Here is a 24,857-nt window from a genome sequence, read left to right on the forward strand (position 1 = left end):
AACCGCCATCTTCCATGATAACCATCTTAAGCCTATCTCCTGGAGCTGCCGTTAGTACATCCAATACTAGAGACAAGTCCCATGTAGGTACTCTGTTTTTGATTTGAGGTCTTAATCTTTTAACTGCCTGCAAGAACCTGATGATTAACCTCTCCATTGCCAGATTTCTTTCCAATAAGGCTGATAGTGCAGACACCTGTACTTTCAGAGAGCTAAGACTGAGACCCTTCTCAAATCCCTTTTGTAGGAACTCCACTATTGACACAATTCTAGGTGAAAGGAAATTTTCTTTTTCTTTTTCACACCAATCGCGAAAGCAAAGCCAGATTCTATGGTATACTTTTGATGTGGATCCTTTTCTTGCGTGTAAAAGGGTCTGGATTGTTTTGTCTGAACAACCCCTCAGTCTCAATGTTTCCCGCTCAATCGCCATGCCGTCAAGGCCCATTGTTTGGTGTTCGGATGACATATTGGCCCCTGTCGCATCAGTCCTTTGTGCCATGGTGTATCTACCGCCATATTTACCAAGTGTGTGAACCAAGGCCTTCTTGGCCAGTATGGTGCTACAAATATCACCTCTGCTTGGTCTTCCCTGATTTTCCTGATTGCTTTCGGAATTAGGGGAATTGGAGGGAACAGGTATGCCAACTTTAAGTCCCATTTGAAACTGAGAGCATCTGTACTTTTTGCGCTTGGATGAAACTGTCTTGCACAGTAGTTCTTTGAACCAAAAGAAAACAGCACACAACGCCAAATAGTGAAGCAAATTCAACAATATATTATAGAATTAAAAAGGGGGTAATATATCTGCGTACATGAAAAAAGTTGGTAAAAGGCATGTAGTGTGTATCACACTGTTTACCACTCGGCAGCTGTTAGCTGTAGATTCAGGTGCTTGCTTCCCTCTGCTGCTGCAGCTCAGTTGATTCTGGGGCAGGACGTCAGTCTTTTCACTCCCAAGGGGATTTCCCTTCATGCAGCCAGGTTCAGCAGCTGGTACTGGGGCTCGGTGAAATCGCTCCTGCTTCCTGGCCGATATGAAGCTGCTCCTGTACCTCGGCAGGTGTATCCTCTGCACAGAGGTTAAAACGCAGCTTGCTGGGGTGCCCTCAGCGTGCCACGATGCCGCTCCGTAGTTTCGTAGAATTAACTACTTCCCTGAAGAAGTAGTTAATTCTACGAAACTAGTTGTATGTAACATTCTATTGCCTTATATCTGCTTACATTGGCCTTTGTCTATGTATTGGCCTGTCCTGTTTTTATTTCATCCTGTGTGCTGTTTTGGACACTTGTGAGAGACTTTGTAAGAATGTTCAAACTTCCCTATTGAATCCACCACTGCTGTGTAGACAGTGACGTCATTACACAGCGTCCCGCGACGGAGTGGCATCGTGGCACGCTGAGGGCACCCCAGCAAGCTGCGTTTTAACCTCTGTGCAGAGGATACACCTGCCGAGGTACAGGAGCAGCTTCATATCGGCCAGGAAGCAGGAGCGATTTCACCGAGCCCCAGTACCAGCTGCTGAACCTGGCTGCATGAAGGGAAATCCCCTTGGGAGTGAAAAGACTGACGTCCTGCCCCAGAATCAACTGAGCTGCAGCAGCAGAGGGAAGCAAGCACCTGAATCTACAGCTAACAGCTGCCGAGTGGTAAACAGTGTGATACACACTACATGCCTTTTACCAACTTTTTTCATGTACGCAGATATATTACCCCCTTTTTAATTCTATAATATATTGTTGAATTTGCTTCACTATTTGGCGTTGTGCGCTGTTTTCTTTTGTTTCCATTCTCTGAGTGTGTGTGGGGTGCTGAGCCACCCCTGCGTTTACAGCTGCAGACGCCATTATCCCCAACACGGTTATGTGGCACTTATTATTTAATGTATAATTATCTCACTGTGGGAGTTGTGGTTTAATTTTTTATTAATTTTTTATCACTAAATTGATGGTATAGTCACTGCACTGTATATATTTATACATTTAAACTTTATAGGTAGTTAGGTAGTAGCGCACAGTTTTGTTTTTTGTTTTTTTGTGTTTACAGTAGTTCTTTACCTTGCGGTTCTGATGTGTCGCCATGAGATCTATGTCTGGCTGACACCATCGCTCTACCAGTTCTTGAAACACCTGTGGGTCTAATGCCCATTCTCCTGGGTGTATAATGTTGTGACTTAGAAAGTCTGCTGTGACATTTTCCAGTCCTGGGATATGTATGGCTGTAATTTCCGATAAGTGGCGCTCTGCCCAAAAGAGGATTTCTGCTGTGAGATTCATCAGCTTTCTGCTCCTGGTTCCCCTTTGTTTGGCTATATACTTTACAACCTACCGGTTGTCTGATTCTATCTTTATATTGCCACCATTTATTTGGTCTTGGAAAGCTTCCAGGGCCCTTTGTACTGCTTTTAGTTCCAGCAGATTTGATGGAAGATGCGTTTCCTGGTTTGTCCAGGTATGGGTATATTTCTACCCCTCTTTCTCTCATTTCTGCCACTAAAGGGGCTACAATTTTTGTAAACGTTCTTGGGGGAGTCGCCAGACCAAATGGCAGTGCTGTGTACTGATAATGATCTTGGTTCACTGCAAACCTTAGAAATCTTTGGTGTCCCTTTGCTATGGGCACATGTAGATAAGCGTCTTTTAAGTCTATCACCACCATCCAGTCTCCTGGTTGTACCTCTTGAATAATCAGGTTCAACGATACCATCTTGAATGTTCTTATTTTCAAGAATGAATTTACCTTTCTTAGGTCTAGGATTGCTATGTATCTCCTGCAGGTTTTTGTACTAGAAATATTCTGGAATAAATTCCACTTCCTCTGTCTTCCTGAGGTACCTTCTTTATTACTTCCGTTTGTAATAACTTCTTTAAAGCCGAATTCATTTGCCTTCTTTTTTCCTTGGACTGTACCCATGTTATTAGGCCCATATTTGTTCTTGGTATTTCTCTGAACTCTATACTGTACCCCTGATGAATGGTTTCTAATACCCAATTGTCCTGTATTGTTTGGTCCCACGTTGCAGAAAACTGCGTCAGTCGCTCTCCTACTGGCAACTGCTGGGCCCTTTGACCTTCATTTGAACTTGTTCTTGGCAAATGATGCTCTTCCTCTGGCACCTCGAAAAAGCCGGTTCTGACCGCCTCTCCATGTTGTTTGCCTTGAAACGACCTGCCAGGTCTATATGTCTTTGCTTCCTTATACTGATTTCTATTAGACTGTTGGAAACCGAATCTTCTGGTCCTGTTTTCCTGGGGCAAAAAAGTGCTCTTACCTCCTGATGCTTTTGTTATTATGGCATCCAGTTTGTTGCCAAAGAGGAATTCACCTTCAAACGGTAATCCGCATAAGCTATTCTTTGATGCTGGGTCAGCCATCCACTGTCTGAGCCATAAAGCCCGTCTTGCAGATACCGCTAGCGCCATAGATTTAGCTGCTAATTTTACCGCATCCAAAGAGGCTTCTGCTATGTAGTCAGTTGCCCACTTTACTTCGGACAGTGCCTTAAGAATAGCACTTCTTTTTACACCCTTGTCTATTGCCTATTCTATGTTGGCAATCCACACTCGCATAGCCCTTGCTGCTGACGTTGTTGCTATGGCTGGTTTGTAGGATCCCCCTGCTGTGACGTATGCTTTTTTTCAATACGTAATCCATCTTCCTATCCATAGTGTCCTTTAATGATGCAGCTTCCTCTATTGGGATACTGCTCTTTTTTACTATTCTGGATATAGCAGTATCCACCTTTGGGCTAACATCCCCAAATTTTAACTCCTCTTGTGGGAATGGATACATCTTCCCAAATCTTTTAGGCGTAAATACTTTGGCGTCTGGTCACGTCAACTCTGCTTGAATGAGGTCTTTAATTACCTGATGAATAGGAAAAACTCTACTTTTTCTTTGTCTTGACCCAAAAAGTTTATCTTTCTTGTGGTTTAACTCCTCAGTATCTTCTAATTCCAATGCCTGCCTCATGGCCTTGATGAGTGGATCCACCATTTCTACATTAAATTCAGATTCCTCTTCCTGAATATCCTGATCTGATGAATCCATTTCACCCTCTGATACTTGAAAACAATCAATGTCAGACTCACCTGATGAAAAACCTTTCCCCTTATCCAGACTAGTTTGGGATCTAGATCTAGATCTGTTTTGCGCAGGGTTAACTGCTTGCTGAACTGCCGCATCAGCACTCTGTTTAACTCATCAATACAAGGAAAGTGCTCATTTGTTCGTTGGAATCTCCTGCAGCTGCCTTAAGACAATCTTCACACAATTTCTTCCCTATTAGGGCTGGTTTCTCACAAGCAGCGCACCATCTAGTTTTCTTAGAACCTTCCTTTTATGTTGCAGGGATTCCCCCGGTACGGGGGAAGATTCTGCTTCTGGGAGGGTAACCACCGAACTATTTTAATAAAAACAAAATAAATACTAAATAAATACCCTAATGTATATAGCTCCTCTCTCTTTCCCATGTAGAACTAAAACTAAGGACTCCCCTAGTCTTGGGAACTGAACTTTTAGGGGTCTCCATTTTCGAATCCATTTCCAGCACTTGGCTTCTCCCTGCTGAGCGTTCCATGCTGCCGTTTTACACACACACACACACACACACACACACACACACACACACACACACACACACACACACACACACATGCGCGCGCACACACGCGCACGCACACACGCGCACACACACGCGCACACACACGCGCACTGTCCGTCGCTCCTATGATGTCACAAAAGTGCTCGTGCACGGCCCGCGTGTCTGTGCACGCATCCGCCGGCCGGAACGTGATGCACGCGCTCCCATGCACTGTTCTCTCTACCGCAGCGTTCCAGACGCTAGCGCGGTCAATCTGAGCCTTTTTTACAGCTCGCAGCTGTGGCTGCTCCCCCCTCCGCGATGTACCGGGCTCCTGGGGGGTTTCTTTTACCGCAGCGTACCAGACGCTAGTGCGGTGAGTCTGAGCCTTCACGGGGCTCTCTGCTGCAGCTGCTATTCTCCCCCTCCCTTTGTGTCGGGTTAATGGGGTTTCCTTTGCAAGTAAGCCTCCACGGCCCGTGGCTGCTCCCCACCCCACGAATATATTGGGTTCCTGGGTGTTCCCCCGACTCTTAGGGGTCTCCGTCTTGCCACCCGCATGGGCGCGTCGATCGGAGCTTCAGGGCAGAGAGGCTGAGACCCTGGATATCTGCACTAGGTGCAGTAGGTGAGTCCTTTAGAAAATAAAAAATCCTACTCCTAGCTGTGAGGACAGGAAAAAGACTAAGGTGCAGGTAGAGGTAGGGGCCTTATATGGCCTACCTGCAAAAGTCTATTTCCTGTCCTACCTAGAGTGAGAAGGGATTAACCCAAAGGTGCCCACTGCCAGGGTGATCAGGGGAAAAAAAAGTGACAAAAACCATCAACACTAAAGCATATAGCAAACGGAAATATTCCTGTATGCTCATTTGCATGTCTTAGACAGGTCTGCAACCCCGCCCATATACATACATATAGAAATACAAAAGAAAAAAACAGCGCTAAACACGAAATGTAGATGCACTATAAACAAATGGAACAAATTAACAAATTGACCAATGGAAAAGATAAATGGTAAAAGTTCAATAGTACAATTACAAGTCCTGTCCAGGAGTAGTGGCGGATAAATAAATCCCACTCCACAAAGGTGTTTAATTAGCCAAAAAGCAGAAGCAGGGGGCTGCTGTAAATCAGGGAAGAATCCCTTCCCACAATGAATCTGTAGAAAAAGGGGAGAAGAAACTGCGCCCACCCTAGTGCATTACCAATTTATATCTATCTATATCTAAATCTAAATTAGCAGTGGCCTAAACAGAGATCGAAATTTTATGAGTCATTACTAACACAAGTGAACTCTCTTCCCATGAGCGCTAAAGGCCATGTCTATACATACTGCGCTACATGATTGCACACACAGCTGTCTCTTACACATATTAATACTCCTTGTTTTTCCATCCCTATACACCAATAGGGACCACATAGTATCCACACACACTTTTAGTAGTGCTGCAATCTCTCACATTTCCACACCTACCCACACCATTTATATCCACTCTCACTCCACACACCTTTTGTAAAGCACTGTATATACTGTAGGCTCTCCATTCATTTTTATTCACTAAGATACACACACACACACTCTTACATCACTTGCTTTCAGGAACCTTTTGACACCTCTAGCCATAAAACACATCCACACCGGGGGAAGCACAAGCACAGATAACATTCCAAGAGACACTGTTCTTAAGAATACCTTTTGCTTGCTTCATTCATTGTAACATCGCCGGAAGAAGAGATCAGTGTATCTCGAAAGCTCGCACAAATAAAAGCATTTCGTTAGCCACAGAACGGTATCATCTATTTATTTTTTGATTATTGAAGCTCAACTAACACGGTACTGATACCTCTACATATCTATATCTATATCTATATCTATATCTATATATCTATATATCTATATATATCTATCTATCTATCTATCTATCTATATATATATATATATATATATATATATAAAACTGAAATGTTTGCCTGTGGGTTTGTGCGTTTTTTGATTGGTTGTCTCGCCTGCTCACGGCTCTCATTGGCCTGCGGATGGGGTGACATCACGGCTAGGGCTATGAAGGCCATGACACTCACACCACCCTCAGACCGCATGCGCCTCCGATCCAGTGGTGATATCATAACATGATATGTTATGTATTAACATGCCCTTGGCTTTCTGTATAAATGTCGGGGCACAACTGAATAAAACTTTGAAGTGTCGAAGCAGCAGCCCTGTTGTCTGACTCCTATCTTCCCGAGCTCGTATTTGTCTGTGTTTCGGAGACTGCTAAACCAGTGCTGTCCAAATCACTAGATTGAGTGAAGTGATTCCTACCAAAGTGAAAAAGTAACGCTTTCAATCACTCAGCCTCTCCCACCCCCTGGCTCAAACACCACCCCCTGCAGGCTCCCGTGTCTCCCCCTCCTGCCGCCCGACATCACTCAGCCCCCCTTGGCTCAAACACCGCACCCGCAGGCTCCCGTGTCTCCCCCTCCATCCATCCCTCAGCCCCCCCCCCTGGCTCAAACCCCGCACGCTCCCGTGTCTACCCCTCCCGCCGCCCAACATCAGGCAGACTACCCCGGCTCAAACCCTGAATCCCGCAGCCTCCAATGTCTCCCCCACCCGCTGCCCGACATCAGTCAGACCACCCCGCCCCTTCTCTCCCCCACCTGCCGCCCGACAGTCAGATCACCCCAGCTCAAACCCTCCATCCGCAGCCTTCTGCGTCTCCCCCACCCGCCGCCCAACATCACTCAGCGCCCCCTCCCCCTGGCTCAAACCCTGCACCCACCAGCTCCTGTCTCTCACCCTCCCGCAACATCACTGAGCACACCACCTACCCACCGCCTCCTGACTCTCCCCCACCCACCACCCCACATCACTGAGACAACCCCGCACCGCCACCTTCTGCCTCACACACACCCGCCGCACTCACTACCCACACGCTGACTCACACCCCTGTGCACTGCCATCACTCAGCAGTCGCCACTCCACACACTCACAACACACCTGCCGCCTCACACACGCTCACACCCTACCGCACACACACTCAACACCCACCCGCCGCCCGTACTGAACACCCACCCACCGGATCACACACCATCACACCCTAGCGGGACACACACCTCACACCGACCCACACCGGAACAGGAGAGGACAGCCCTGAACCACACCTGAACCATTGCTGCACACACCCATTCTGTAGCGCACCGCCTATTTCGGAGAAACATCGAGACACACACACACACCGGGACGACAGGTAAGACATGTCAACCCTGCGCACATGACAACACATACCCACGCCAACTACACAAACACCACCCTCACATTCACTAACAGCGAACACCGCACCCTCGCGGTATCTCTTACACACTGACCTTTTACAACCCTCCCACTTGCTAGAACACTCGCACATATTCTACATTTATATTTCTCCTCTCCCATATGACATTACTTTTTCATTCACCTGCCCACAGACATACAACTATCGTGCTACTATATACATTCATCATTTCTGTGTATGCTAATGCTATGTGTATGCCCTCTGTAATACAATTATACATACTGTGGAATGTCATTATGAAACACAGCTCTCATAATGTATTTTTGTCACATTCACTTCACTGTTTATGGTATTGCACATTAAAATAAGCCAATGTTCATTCAAGTTGCCAACTCTAAGTGCCTTCGCTCACACACCTGCACCCATTAACTCTACACATTGCAATATTTACTTTGTAATACACCTACAACACTGGGCACATGCACACAACTGTGCCGTCATCACAAGTGGCAGCGTCGACACGTAGGAGAAGCAGGAAGCAGCACACAACACCGCCAGGCTTGTATTCTCTGCAGATTCATTGGTATCACTGTGGTTTACCTATGCTAGCTACAGACAGCATACCTGTTTCAGCGAAACAGTTTATTTGATACACAGCACTGTATTATCGGTAATGGAGCAACTGTATTTAATAGCTCCCTACAGGCACTGGCAGCCGTGTGTATTCTTTATAGAACCCATTGGGATGACGGCGGGCTATCTATATCAGATTTGGATAATTTATCCTATATGTCAATGACTATTGCTAGCTGTTCTTTTGATACACTGCATCTGATTATCTCCAACAGAACTACTATACCCAGCAGCCACCCATATACACTGGCAGCCATATGTACTCTCTGTAGAGCTTTTTTGTAAGGCTGCGGGCCATGCTTGTCAGATTTAGATAAATGATACTATATGTCAATGATCATGACCAACTGCTAATCTGATACACCGCTTTGGAGCATCCCTAACTGAGTATTTATATTGACTATCCTTTATACACACTTAGCTACTCTGTGGGACGTCATATATCCTACCGGCTCAAAGAGAGTATTCCTCCTAGCTTCTTCCCTACTGTAAGACATTAGTCTATATTACTAGACGCCTAGAGTGACAGCACATTGATATTTGTATCAATCTCCATTGAATTAGCTGATCCAGCCACTTGAATTACGGGGTTAATTTTAATGTTTGAATGTGATTTGTATGTTTTTAATCTATATATTTGAATAAAACTTTATTATTTTTCTTCCTGGCCTATGTGGTTTAGATGGGATAATTGGACCTATCTACATATATCATTTTGATAGACCAATAGCAGTCTGCGCACTATACTCCACACCATGAGTGCTCTTTTATGAGGGAACCTTTCTGATCCTTTCTTTGGATCTACCTTGATATACATTAAAATAAGCCAATGTTCATTCAAGTTGCCAACTCTAAGTGCCTTCGCTCACACACCTGCACCCATTAACTCTACACATTGCAATATTTACTTTGTAATACACCTACAACACTGGGCACATGCACACAACTGTCTCACTACTATGTACACTACCAACAATTAAAAATGTGCTGCAGTGTGTATTACACAACAACACAATGCATGCTCACGACTGTGACCATTACAAATTCCTGCCATTATGTTTTCTTGACTGTGCGGATTACAAAGTTACACAATTATTTATTGTCTCATCATAATATCAACTGTTTGTGCACTTCACACATCACCTTTAGGAAATATTACTTCCCTGTGAGCACATCTTACTACACTCACTGTGTTCTGTATTACGCCTGCAGTCCTCACAACGCCACTCAATTCATGCTTTCACACTCACCTTCCCAACCATACTACCCCGCTGCACCACCACGCCACACACTGCCTTGCACAGCACACACTTTTTCAGACCACATCTGCTCTCAAAACAATCACTGTCTATACAACTGTGTTATCCAGATGCACTCACACTTGCTCACTATCTGTAAGGGATCGGGGGACACGCGTCTAACAGCGGGTCCCCGTCACCCCGGCTCCCAGTACTGCCGCTCGTCCCAGGCCCCCTCCCCGTCAGCTCCTTAACCGCTCCGGTCAGACGCCACGCCGTTCCTCTGCGGCACATGCCGCCTCTGCCCACACGCTGCAGGGGCGTGCGCGCGGGAGTGTTACAGGGCGTGCGCGCGGGAGTGTTACAGGGCGCGCGCGCACCCGTCCTCTTCTACACGCCTCCTGCAGCCTTGGCTCCATCTCCCAGCAGCTAGAGGCTATTCCCACTAGGGAACACCACACCAGGCATCCTAACCTATCCCTGGGACCGCTCAGTCAATCCCCCGCTCCGCCTCTTGCCCCCATTGGTTCTCCGGCATTTATAGTTCCCGTCTGCCCTCTCCTAACTCGCTCTGCATAGTTTTCCTGTGGCTCTTGTAGTACGGAGGTCTATGCCTGGCTCTCTTTTGTGTTGCAGCGCTCGCTCTAGTTCCTGCCCTCGTTTGATACCCTTGGATTTGATCTCGGCTCCCGTTAGACTTTGTGTACCTCGCTACTCCCTGGACTCGGCTATGGACCTCACTACGCTGCTCTCTCCTGCCCCTGACCTACGGCTTTCGGATCTTTACCCTCGGACCTCTAGCACCCCGGACGCGGCAAGTATCAGGCTAACCCTTTCTCACCAGGCCCAGCAACGCATCATACCACACTCCGGGCACGCCCTCACTGCTGTAGGTGCATGTTATACCCTTCCCCACCTTATTATTGGGGACTGGCCAGGTCTGCGGGCAGTCAAGCGTTACACTATCACGCCTATCTCTGTAAATTTTACATCAATAATACATATACACAATATACCTTTCTTTACATATTAACACACCCACCTACACTCTCATAACACTACGTACTCTCCTACCCCACACTGTCTCATTGTATCACTGCATCACCTTTCACCTACACAACCATACACACACAAACACAACGCACATCACAGGACACAAGTACCTATGCAATATATTGTACAACTGATTCCTCATTCACTCTGTTTGCTTTTTCATACTGTGATATTCACTCTGCTCATTAAAACATGTTATAGTGTGCCCGACAAAACATGGCTCCCAAAAACACACTAACATTCAACCACTTAATCACACCAAAAATCTGTAAGTTCACGCAAAACAAAGACAACAGAACTGTGGCGGGGAAGGGGTTAACTGGGCTTATAATAAAGTTCAGGCCCACTTGGTTAACCCTGGGTCCTAGAGTGTCAGCTCTGGGACCCAGATGTTAAAAACGTATTACTGCAACTGTATACTGATTTTGCGACAATAAAGAATGATGTGATTTTATCTCCTTTCCGGGATGCTGGGATCGGGAGATTTCTAGGCTGTAAGTTTCAGGGTGGGTTTGGCGGAGAAAGTCTTTGCAGAATGTGTCTATGTAGCGGGGTTCCGGGTTATGAGATACCCCAAAAGTTGTATACGGAGATTGAGTGATATCCTCTGATACTGCTAAGCGCATTACTCCGCCAACCTTGTACCCTGAAAACGCTCTTACGATTCACTGCCAGAGTCCCTGCTGCAGCATCTTCCAGACAAGATAAATGGGTATGAAGGGGTTAAAAGATATCTGCAGGTATACACAGAGTCCTTAGTATAGCATGGGGCTCCCCAGTATAGCAGAGGTACCACATACTGTACATGCCCAGGTATCCTGAGCCTAGAGTAGGGGTTCACGAAGGTGCTCACGCTAAGGTTATGAAGCTGAGCAGATTTGCCGTGTTTAAAAGTATATTTCTAATGTGTGCCAGGAATGAGGCTAGTGATTTGTAGAGGATAAACACTCACTCCATGCATGACACCAGAATAGGAACTCATAACTTTTTGCATGCAGCAGACAGGACACCACATCTTTTATTAAACGGGAATAGTTTAATATGTATAGATATTGCTCACCTGTATATGAGCTGAGGGCTTTCTAAGTTATAGACTCTGGAATGCACAGATGGTTACCAAGCTCGGCTCACGTGTGTCTGTCCAGGGGCCATACTTGAAAGGGCTCAAAGATGCCTAGGTGTGAGGCCATATGGGCCCTGCCATTATTATAGAGCACCCATATCCTGGCCTGACACAAGGCAACCTAACACCCTTTGCTAAACAGCCAGGCACTGTGGACACAAAAAACAAAACTGTGCGCTACTACCTAACTACCTATAAAGTTTAAATGTATAAATATATACAGTGCAGTGACTATACCATCAATTTAGTGATAAAAAATGTATAAAAAATTAAACCACAACTCCCACAGTGAGATAGTTAAACATTAAATAATAAGTGCCACATAACCGTGTTGGGGATAATGGCGTCTGCAGCTGTAAACGCAGGGGTGGCTCAGCACCCCACACACACTAAGAGAAGGGAAACAAAAGAAAACAGCGCACAACGCCAAATAGTGAAGCAAATTCAACAATATATTATAGAATTAAAAAGGGGGTAATATATCTGCGTACATAAAAAAGGTTGGTAAAAGGCATGTAGTGTGTATCACACTGTTTACCACTCGGCTGTTAGCTGTAGATTCAGGCGCTTGCTTCCCTCTGCTGCTGCAGCTCAGTTGATTCTGGGGCAGGACGTCAGTCTTTTCACTCCCAAGGGGATTTCCCTTCATGCAGCCAGGTTGCATGAAGGGAAATCCCCTTGGGAGTGAAAAGACTGACGTCCTGCCCCAGAATCAACTGAGCTGCAGCAGCAGAGGGAAGCAAGCGCCTGAATCTACAGCTAACAGCCGAGTGGTAAACAGTGTGATACACACTACATGCCTTTTACCAACCTTTTTTATGTACGCAGATATATTACCCCCTTTTTAATTCTATAATATATTGTTGAATTTGCTTCACTATTTGGCGTTGTGCGCTGTTTCTTTTGTTTCCCCAGGCACTGTGGAGCCTCGCACCATGAGGGGGGCGGGGGTGAAGGGGCAGAGGAGGATATTTCCCCTGCCCGGGGAAAAGGCTCAGCGGTGGAAAACCCTGTATGAGTGTTTTAGATTGGTCGTTATGCGGTTGCTAAGGTTTTTTGATTAGGCGTTATGCGGTTGCTAAGGTTTTTTAATTGGGCTGCAGGTTTTCTGGTACCTGGACACCAGAGGTTTCTGTTCTAAGAGTTCCATCTAAGAGTTCCATCAGTTCCACCTTGTGTGATTCACCCGAGATTCAGTCCCATTGGAGAAGTGGCCTGGAATATTTTGCTGTGTTTGCAATTAGGAAAGATTAGTTTGTTATCCCAGTTTTCCAAAGTAAGTGTGTCTTTTTACTGTATTTTTGTGTAACATAGTTGTGTGCGTTCATTAGGGGAATAAACGCAATTTATTTTTATCTCTCTGCTTGCTCAATCAATGATCCCGGTAATTAAAAGGTGTAAAAGTGGTAATAAGCTGGTCCTCCCGTGACAAGCTTGAACACCCTCCGACTACACTTCAGACACACAAACACCTGCTACCTCAAGTGCACCATAACACACACACACACACGACACCCCATTTGAAAAGCACCGCCAAAGAGCAAGAAGATCACGGGCAGCAGAGACAACACAGCAGCACGAGACACGACTTCAACAACATAGACAAAGAGCCACTACATCAAGGGCGGCAGAAAACACAGACCAGCATGACACAAGAAGCCAGAACATCAAGGGCAGCAGAAAACAAAAAACACCAGCATCACACCCAACTTCAAAAAGACAGAGAAAGAGCAACAACATCACGGGCGGCAGAGACCCCAGAGCAGCATGAGACACGACTTGCAAAACAGAGACAAAGAGCCAGATCAAGGGCAGCAAACCCCCCCCCCCCCCCCCCCCGACAGGAGCATGAGACACAACTACAACATCACCAGAAAACACACACTACATCACGGGTACCTCAACTTTACAATTTGTTGCGAGTGGCTTTTCACTACGATGCTCACATCGAGTACGATCAACATCCAAATGTTAATGTTGGACATTGACACAATATGTTGTTACTGTCAAGCCAAGAAATTTAAAAACGAATCTCCTGGAATGTGCATTCAGAGTTGTAAAGTTCTACTACCGCCTCTGGAATCACCCCAAATGAGCTTGATTCCTACATGTCAAGGACTACTTCACAATCAAAACATTTCCTCAAGAACATAAGAAAATACAACTCCTGTTTTCAGGTGACATCCTTTGGTGCTACATCTATACTTGAACAAATAGGCTTTGTCACAACTATCAAAGTGCAAGGTCAGGTGTACCACAGGGCCGGATCTCTTCTCCCATTACCGGATGAAACTCCTAAATGTTTACAAATGTACTTTATGGGGGACGAGCAACAAGAAGCGGATCAATGATGCCATTCTCTTCCCGGCATAAGACGTGATATTGTTGTACACTTACAAAAGGATGTTACATCAACACAACCATCTAATTAACACCTTCAAAACATCACTAGAACGCATGCCGACTGATGAATACAAGGTGGTCATCCGAGCTGACAAAACACCAGTGGGTCAACATGAACGTCGCTTTAATGCTCCACAAATCAACGAAGTTGCAATAGTTATAGCAGGCGAACAATTTGATCAACGTGACATAATTATTCAGAGGCGCAGTGATTCGCTGCAACGCATTTGTGAAACACAATCGATCATATGATGCACTTCAATAGCCACCAAAATATATCAACGGTGACGATGGATATCACTTCAACATCATGCAAGTAGACCCAGCTTCACATGCACGACAAATAAAACAGTTTCAGCTATGGACTTCCACGCCTACAGAATGATGATAAGAGATGGATCACAGAACCACACTTTAAATTGTCGCCAACTTTTTCATCAGTTTATTGTTGACATGTATGCAAAATTTGAGAGCAGGCGTCTTTTCTACACAAGTTTACATCAAAAACAACTTTGCGTCGATCAATACATACATCTGAAGGATGCTGTACTCAACGATGGTCTAGTTGATGGGAAGATTCGCCATTCGGGCGATTCTGTCCCCCTTAACCCTGGGTCCTGGGCGAAAGACACTCAGAGAGGGCATCCTGCGCACGGTCTGATCCCCAGGTTGCGGTACATCGTCTGCGTTCGTCAGTGAGAGTTGAGCAGCGAGCGGACATTGCACGGGTCCCACGGTCCCCTACAGGTCCCGCCCCTCGTTCCATCACTGGACTCCGTCCCCACTCTGAGATCCGCAATTTGCAGTGCGGCACTACTGCGCGGGATTCCTGCTCCTCCTCGGATCCCGCCTCCTGTCTACGCCCCAATCCTGTGGACGGCTACGAACAGCGGGCATGCGCGGGTTCCTGCTTCCTCTCTGGTCCCGCATCCAGTCTCCGCGACGACGCGGGTGCTGCGACGTGCACACAGGGCACACGACAGGGTCGCCCAGTACTTGCACGGGTAGAACACACCTGTGTTCCAGCAGCCTATCGGCGGAGGACTTCCTGCTTCCCGATTGCCTCCCATTGGTGGGAGGTCCTATTTATACCTTGTTTGTGCACTCACTGATTGCCGAGCATAACTCCTGTATGTGACGCTGTACCTCGCTGCTATCCTGTATCCTGCCTTGATGTCTGAATCCCTGCTGCCTGACCTGTCTTTAGACTTTTACCTTGTGATACTCTCCTGTACTGATCTCTGGCTTTGGAACGACTACTCTCTTCTCTCCGGCACTGACCCTGGCTTTACGACGATCCCTCCTTCTCCAGTCCTGATCCCGGCTACGTACCCCAACGATCCGTCACTCCTACTCCTGAATCTGGCAAGTACTCGGGACTATGTCTTCTATAATCCTGACCCTGCTAGAACGACCATCCTACACTCTAGACGCACCCTCGCGGTTGTGGTCAGCCTTTTGTCTCAATCCCTACCTCAACCCAGTGGTCGCGCCTCGTTTGTAGTGAGCTACGCATTACAGTTGACAACATTGGAAAAATGCTCATTCTACCTGCTACCTTCACAGGAAGCCCTAGGCACATGCAAGAATATGATCAAGATGCCATGTCATATGTTCGAGCATATGGATGGCCAGACTTCTTTATTACCTTTACATGTAATCCAGCTTGGACACAGATAAAAGAACAACTTTCATGTGGACCCAGCGATCGACACGACTTAATAGCCCGAGTCTTCCGACAAAAGTTCATCAAATTAATGAACCTCATGACCAAGAGTCATGTTTTTGGACAAACACGATGCTGGATGTACTCTATTGAGTGGCAAAAATGAGGACTTCCACATGCTCATATTCTCATATGGCTGAAAGAAAAACTTCATCCAATCGAATAATCGATAACGTTATATCTGCCCAGTTGCTAAATCCAGACGCAGACCCAATACTCTCTGCAATAGTGACCAGAAATATGATTCATGGACCATGTGGAAACCTTAATCTCAATGCCCCATGTATGAAGGACGCAAAGTGCACCAAAAAATATCCCAGACAATTGAATACAGACACAAACTGGAGATGATGGATCTCCTCGCTATAGAAGGCGCGCTCCATCAGACGGTAGATAAACAGCAACACTGAATCTTCAAGGGAACTGGGATATCGAAGTGGACAACAGATGGGTTGTTCCATATTCTCCACTACTTTCTAAGAAATGTAATGCCCACATTAATGTAGAACTCTGTAATTCGGTCAAATCCATCAAATACTTTTGCAAGTATGTTAACAACGGAAGCGACATGGCAATTGTTGGACTCACACATGACAACAGCCGTGACGAAGTTTCTCAGTACCAGTTGGGAAGATATATCAGTAGCAATGAAGCCGTTTGACGCATTTTCAGCTTTCCTATTCACAAACGCCACCCAACCGTTGTTCACCTGACTGTTCATTTAGAGAAAGGACAGAGTGTACTGTACGTCACACCTCATAACGCTGAGGCACTTGCTGCTCAACCACCAAACACTACTTTAACAGCCTTCTTTCAATTACGTCAACATGACTCCTTTGCAAAGACATTACTTTATCCTGACACTCCACGATATTACACTTGGAATTCCTCCCGAAAAATGTTCAGCAAAAGAAAACGTGGAGTCCCAGTTCCAGGACAGGTTGCCGTTGCCAGCGAAGCCTTGGGTCGTGTGTATACAGTTCATCCAAACAACGCAGAATGTTTTTTTCTGAGAATGTTACTTCATACAGTTCCAGGACCAACTTCTTTTACAGCTCTCAAAAACAGCCAACGGGAAAGTGTGCGACTTACAGAGAAGCTTGCCAAAAGCTTGGTTTTTGCCATTATACTCACCACCTGCAACCCATCGAACCCCAACAGTCTATGGGAGACTTATCGAGAAAATATGAGTGATGATATAATTGCCAAAGCACGTACAGACAACCCAACACTGGATTTACAATTTTCACCCGAGATCTTCAATGCGGTCCTAATATTGTTGGAAGATAAAGGTCTAGCCATCAATAACAAGACACTACTTCAGTTAGCAATTTATTTTCTTCTGTGTGAGGAGGAGCGCTGGTGATGTCCAGTGATATATGAAATATAAAATGACAATAATAGTGCAGATGGTAATAATTAGTGGTGTATCAGTCTGTAGGCTCTGATAAGGTTGCACTCACAAGAATTCTGGTGTAAGAGGCATGTCAGACACTCTTCTCTCTCTGACTAGAGCCCCTTAGGTGGATCGATATCCCAGGAAATCCCTTAGTGGGTAGGAATGGTGTAGATCGAAAAATATAGGGAGAAAAAAGCCACAATAGTGTGTATTGTACGACCAAATGTATTCAAACACGAAAAAAAAAAAAAAAGAGTAATCTCACTCACATTTCAAATAGACAAACATGTGTGGGAGAGAACCTCCGACAGGGTGGGAGACTTCGTCTGTTAAGGCTTCCACACGTCTCGCTCGCGTGTCGTCCTCTGCTTCCGCATACGTTACTACCGGATGTTGTCACAGGTAAGGGGTGGAGGAGCGTCTTGCCTTGGGATTCAGCTTGATTCCCCGTCTCACCACACTCTGGTCCTCTTAGAACAGCTGACTCAATGCGTTTCACTCTTGCTTCTTCAGGAGTCATCAGACTACTTCAGTTAGGTCTACAACCTCTTCAACGTCATCACCGTAATCTACTTAATACAGACCTAATGCGAGAGAGAAACTACAATGTTGAACATCTACGAACATATGTGGCATCCAGAAAACCCCTGTTAATCGCAAAGCAACATACCACATATCAGAACATAATGGACCAGATCACAAAGGAAGAAGGTGCAATAATTTTTCTAGATGCTCCAGGAGGAACGGGAAAAACATTTCTCATCAACTTACTCCTTGCTGGAATCAGAATGCAGAATCATTTGGCCCTTGCAATAGCATCATCTGGCATTGCAGCCACTCTTATGGATGGAGGAAGAACAGTGCACTCCGCACTCAAATTACCTCTAAACATTGCCAATGAAGAAAACCCAACGTGTAATATTACCAAAGCATCTGGTCAAGCACACGTACTACAAACTTGCAAAATCTTCACCTGGTATGATTGTACGATGGCTCACAAGAAATCACTTGAAACCCACGATTGAACATTAAAAGACTTACGTAATAGTCATAAACTCATGGGAGGAGATGTCATACTTTTAGCTGGTGATTTTCGACAAACACTTCCAGTCATACCAAGATCCACACCAGCACACGAACTTCATGCATGACTAAAAGCTTCTAAATCTGTAGCGACACATCAAAAAATTTCCCTTAACAACATATATGCGAGAACACCTTCTAGGGGAGTCAAGATTTTGCTGACAAGCTTCTTCAAATTGGTGAAGGTACTTTCCCCACTCAGTTGCCATCAGGTGAAATTCATTTTCCACCCGATTTTTGACACATGATGACATCGCTTACAGACCTCATACATCACGTATATCCAAACATATTGGCAAATTACACAAATCACCAGTGGCTGTGTGAACGAGCCATCCTTCCAGCAAAAAAATATTTCTGTAAATGACAAATAACATTCAGGATATGCTTCCAGGCACACTTACTCAATACAAGTCAATCGATACGGTGGTGGATGCCGACAAAGCCGTCAACTATCCAACAGAATTCCTCAACTCACTGGACCCCCCGGGAATGCCACCACATCTACTTTGACTCAAACTTGGAGCACCCACCATGCTACTTCGCAAATCGCAACACACCTAGCCTGTGTAATGATGGCACAAGACTCTGCATAAAAAAAATTGATGCCCAACCTCATTGAGGCAACTGTATTGACCAGAAAGGCAAAAGGAGAAGATGTCTTCATCCCCCGCATTGCACTCATTCCAACAGACATGGTGTTCACTTTCAAACGCCTCCAGTTCCCGGTCTGACTGACCATTGGTATCACCATCAACAAGGCACAGGGACAGTCAATCAAGTGCACTGGTATCAACTTAGAATTACTATGTTTCTCCCACGGCCAGTTATATGTGGCGTCTTCTAGAGTGGGCGCACCAAATGAGTTGTATATCTTTGCTCGAAGTGGAACAACACAAAATGTTGTTTATAAAACAAGCCTTACAATGAACATGCAGTTTGATCATCCTACCTTTGCCATCCATACTTATTGCCACCAGACGACATGTCACTAATCAATATTGTAACGAGTGTCCATATTTCTGTAACATCCACTTCATTTTTACATCCATTTTGTCACCTAAATCTACATTGTCGTGTGGTGTGTTTACAATTAACCTTTTGTATACGTTACATACCATATGACATGACGTTATCATACATTTTTTTTTCTACATTATTATACAACCTTTCTGCTAAATAGTGAACCTATTCATAACCTTCCAGTCCTAAACTCAACATGGCTAAAACAGAGCTCCTCATACTTCCTCCCAAACCTGGCCCTACTACCTCCTTCCACATTACTGTTGGAACAACGATCATTCACCCAGTAGCCCAAGCACGCTGCCTAGGGGTCAAACTCGACTCCTCTCTCACATTCACCCCTCACATTCAAAACATTTCTAAAACCTGTCGCTTTTTCCTCCGCAAAATAACAAAGATACGCCCTTTCCTCTGTTGCTCGACAGCTAAAACTCTGACTCAGGCCCTCATTCTCTTCCGTCTTGATTACTGTAACCTCCTCCTGTCCGGCCTTCCTGCCTCTCACCTGTCTCCCCTACAATCTATCCTAAACGCTGCTGCCAGAATCAGTCTACTCTTTCCCTCTTTCCTAGATCTGTCTCAGCATCTCCCCTCATGAAATCCCTCTCCTGGCTTCCGATCAAATCCCGCATCTCACACTCCATTCTTCTCCTCACTTTTAAAGCTTTACACTCTTCTGCCCCTCCTCACATCTCAGCCCTAATTTCTCGTTATGCACCATCCAGACTCATGCGTTCTTCTCAAGGATGTCTTCTTTCTACCCCTTTTGTATCTAAAGCCCTCGCCCGCCTTAAACCTTTTTCACTGTCTGCCCCACACCTCTGGAATGCCCTTCCCCTCAGTACCCGACTAGCACCCTCTCTATCCACCTTTAAGACCCACCTTAAGACACACTTGCTTAAAGAAGCATATGAATAGCACTGTGGATATTCTGAACACATGATACATAAAGCTTGGCCCTCTACAGACGCACTTACCAGAACTCCCTCCTACAGTCTCTGTACGTTCTCCCTACCTACCAATTAGACTGTAAGCTCCTCGGGGCAGGGACTCCTCTTCCTTAATGTTACTTTTATGTCTGAAGCACTTATTCCCATGACCTGTTATTTATATTATCTGTTAATTATTTGATTACCACATGTATTACTGCTGTGAAGCGCTATGTACATTAATGGCGCTATATAAATAAAGACATACAATACAATAACCTATTTATAAATAATACTACCTATTACGCATTTACATCCCGGGCAACGCCGGGTATATCAGCTAGTTGACATATTTAATATAATAAAAACGGGGGAAAAACAATGCCCACTTACAGAAAATCTCATCAGAAATGTCACTTCCTGATGGTCAGCTGACGAAACGCGTAGAGAGTGACGTCACCACGTAATATGCACCTGTGAAGAAGTGGCTGTAGCACTGAAGGGAATCCCTGCCTGTCCTGTGAGCAGAGAAGGCTGTAAGCAGAGTGCTGATGTGTGATGTGCTGTGAAGGACCCACGTCCAGGCTGCTTGCCTGCTACCATTTAGGATCGGGTTAGGCTGCGCCTATAGTGCCCGCGACATCGCCCAAAAACAAATGCATTGCCGCTGCGTGCCCTTATAGTAAGCGCAACGGCGACAATGCGTCGCGAAAACTAAGCTGGCAATATTTGATTTTTCAAGGGCTGGTCGCCTCATGTGACAGCCCATGAACCAATCAAATGCCAGGTCGCCCGCGACGCCGCCACAAAGCGAAATATAACTATCGCTGCGGGTGACGTCACCCGTAGTGTCGCCGTCGCTGGCACTATAGGCGCGGCCTTGCACTGTTGATTCGTGTTGGTATCGGAGGATTCTAGCTGCGGCTGCAAGAGCGCCTAAGCAGGAGGCGGCTTTGGAGTTTTCTGCCACCGTGGGATGATTCCCCCAGTTATTGGTGATTATATGCGGATTTCCCGCTAAAGAAACATTTATGTGAAATTTCTGATGAGATTTTCTTTGTGGGCATTGTTTACCCCCTGGTTTTATTATTAATGCAATAGGATGTGCGCTGTTTCTTCTCCCCCTTTTCTACAGATACATCACACACACACACACACTTTTGTAGCAAATCACAAGTGGGTGTATGTTTGCATATTTATAGATGTTTGTTTATGTACGCACGTGGTATATAGCTATGTATGTACACTGCTTGTGTGTGTGTATTAATATGTAAGTAGCAGAACAAAAAACAAGGGCACTGTAGCAGACTAAGGTGTATTAAACTGAAAAAGTATAAATGTATATACACAATATTGTATCACGATCTGAGCATAAACATTAAGGTGTTAAAACTATGTATAAGTAGATAAATGGAGCCAGAAACTATTGCCTGTCAAGGTGCTGTGTGGCTAATCACACACGCTGATCTTAGGAGCGAGTGTTGCACTTTCCCTCTGGATCACCGGTATTTCCTGCAGTCTCCGTAGCCATCGCTGGAACTAGTAGTCTCACTCGGGGTTGTCACGTGGTCTCCTGGACTCTCTCAGACGCAGCCGCTGGTTTCCTGGCGTCCTGCTTAGCGTCCACTTCCTCCTCTGATGCTCTCCCACGCACTTCCGGTGTTCCGATCAGGGGGCAGTGCTGTACTGTGATGTTCACTCTTGGACACCACCACTCCGGCTCAAATGTCTGGCTTGCTAATTTCAAACTTGATTATAGTCAGCTAGTAACAACTACTATAGCTAATATATCTGTAAAGGTCTATCCTACGGGTTTTGGCACTACTGCGCCTTCCTCGGGGATGTATGATAGAGCATCCCTACCTATGGGCCTTCCCTTGCAGCACACACAACTACAGTGAGTCGGGGTCTAGCTGGGACCTTGCAGAATCCCACGCACTATCTCAAGACTCTACCAGCTGGAAGCCAGGCCACACAAGACCACCCATCTTCTAGAGGGACGCTCTGTGGGGTCTGGACATATCTCCTCCCTATGCCAATATTGTTTGGCCGCTTGTGAGTTTTTAATCTCTATTTTATTTTGTATCAATAAACGTTATTACACTATTTTTCCCTTCTTTTCCCTATTTTGACAAATCATCAAGGGGCCCTTCCCCCCCCCCCCACTCCTTCCCCCTATCCACACCAGAGGATCAGCCATCTGATCAAGGTCAGACATCTAATGTGAGTGTGTTCCCTTTCCCATTATTTTTTACCCCTTTAAAGAGATCAAAGGCACCCATATGTGTTGAATTATTCCTCATTGTGGTCCCCTATCTCTCTTTTACGTTCACATATGTCCTGGAGCAACAAGCAGAACGATGCGCCTGAGGATCCACCCCCTTTCCCTCTAGCTGGGACCTGGAAGAAATCAGTCCCTGTCCAGCAGAGCACAGCTCCCTGGACATTACCTTCTTCCTCTCCATCGTGCTCCTGACTGGTGTGGTGTGATGAGCGCGCCAAATGTAGCTCTTTTGGGGCTCCGTGAGTCCAGCAGCCTTAATGGCTATGCTGGCTAATGTGACCAGCAGCCCCAGAGGCTGCTGGGATTTGTAGTTCCGCGCTGAGCCTTATTCTAAAAGGGCCGCCGCAACCTTTTCTATTGCACATGCTTAATTTGCCATCTGCACATGCACAGGCAATCCAAGATGGGCGCGCTCAACCGACGTCCCGACGCAGAGCTCCGGCGACCGGATCGCCAGCCTCAACACTTGCGCAGCCTGCCGATGGGGTCCCTACTTCCCTGCGGGTCCGCCCGCCACTCCAGCATCATCGCGTGCCCCGGAAGCCTCCCCCCGCAGCTGCAACGGAGTTAAGGGGGACCAGGGGGTAAACCCGGTTACACATACTGTATATTATATTGTGTTTCTGTATTTCGGTCACACCTGATGTAGGATCCTGAGAGGTCAGAAAGCTTGTAACATTTCAACTACTTGTTGGTCCAATAAAAGGCATCATATCCCCTCCCCCTCTCCCTCCTGTTACTACAAGCAATGTTTCATGGATTCCTACAGCTAATAATACTGTATCACGGGATCTTGTACCTTTCTGTTATCTCTGTATATTTGCACCATTTAGAAAATGAGGGGTTAACCCCTTGTATGCTACAGACGTGAGGCTGCCACATGTTTGGGTTTCTATATGGCGGAGCATGCACAGAGACCCAGACACAGCACCCACCCCTATGCCTGGGGTCACCCTGCTCTCCCGCAGCTGTAGTTCTGTGTTTCACTCCTAAATCTCCTGTATATGTCTGTGTCTCTCTCCCTCCTGATCTCAGAGCCTGTCAAATTGCTCACCCAACAACATTCCCCTCAAAATAACTTTCTCTCCTCCGCAGCAGATATTTGGGACATCAGAACATACTGTCAGACCAGGACTGTTCCCGGGCAAACAGGTCAGCCTCACACAGAGAAGCTATAGCCCATAACTCACACATGATGCTGGCCCCTGTGGTAATGAAGGAGTTAAACTCCAACCAATACTCCCTCAATCTAATTACTTTCTAACTCTATTTAATAACTTTCCCAATCTTATCCTCACTGATCCCTAATGTTAATTCCCAATGTAAAATAACCCCCATTATCTCCCAGTCCCTGTGATACAGGAGGAGTAACCCCCCCAGTGCCAGAGGCTCCCGCTCACTATCAGAGGCTCAGCCTCTCAGGCTCCTGTGTGTAAGGAAGCTCAGAGCAGCACTGGGATAATGTGCACAGGTCACACAAGGGAGGGGAAGGGAGGAGGAGGAAAGCACTTACCCAATAACACAGGCTGAAGATCTCTGTGCAGCAGGGGGTGGGCAATGTGAGGGGGACACAGGAAAAGGGACTTAGAGGCTGCAGAGCCTATTCCTCAGTGTGTTCCCCCCCCTCAGTGCCTGAGATGTGCACTTTATCCCCCCCCTCACTGTGAGTACTTCCTATGGAGGGTGGGGGGAGCCCCTGTGATCTCTCAGTCCTTCCCTGTGGGAGTGACCTGGATTCCCCCCTCAGGATGTGGGACAGTCTGTGCTCAGGGTCAGTGTTTCCTGCCGGAATCACATCTCACACACCAGGACATCCGGCTGCAGCAGAGTGACCATAGAGAGGGAAGAGGGGAGGCCAGAGCGCCTCTAACCAGCTCCTCCTGAGCTCATATGGAACAGTGACCCCTGGTGGGCTCCCAAGCAAGGTGCGGGGAGCGCCCCCTGATGAGATCTGCACGCGGTGCTGGCTGTGGGCTGGTGAGAAACATAGTGACAATCTCACCCCCATCTCCCACCGTATATAGTGCGGTCTGGTGATATACTCTGTGCTGTGTGTGTAGTGAGGTCTGGTGATATACTCTGTGCCGTGTGTAGTGACGTCTGGTGAT

The 24,857-nt window shown here is 46.2% G+C and overlaps 1 protein-coding gene across 2 annotated transcripts in view; it reads right to left on the bottom strand.

Annotated features, from left to right (window-relative positions):
* Positions 1-24,526, bottom strand: part of LOC142488389 (uncharacterized) — a 56,073-nt gene extending 31,547 nt beyond the window's left edge. For both annotated transcript variants that reach the window (XM_075588869.1, XM_075588868.1), the window contains exon 1: positions 24,263-24,526. The gene's annotated coding sequence lies outside the window, so the exon portion shown is untranslated. The remainder of the gene's footprint in view (positions 1-24,262) is intronic.
* Between the last annotated feature and the right edge of the window lie 331 nt (positions 24,527-24,857).

This window comes from Ascaphus truei, chromosome 2 (assembly GCF_040206685.1).
Source record: "Ascaphus truei isolate aAscTru1 chromosome 2, aAscTru1.hap1, whole genome shotgun sequence".
NCBI classification, from domain to species: Eukaryota; Metazoa; Chordata; class Amphibia; order Anura; family Ascaphidae; genus Ascaphus; species Ascaphus truei.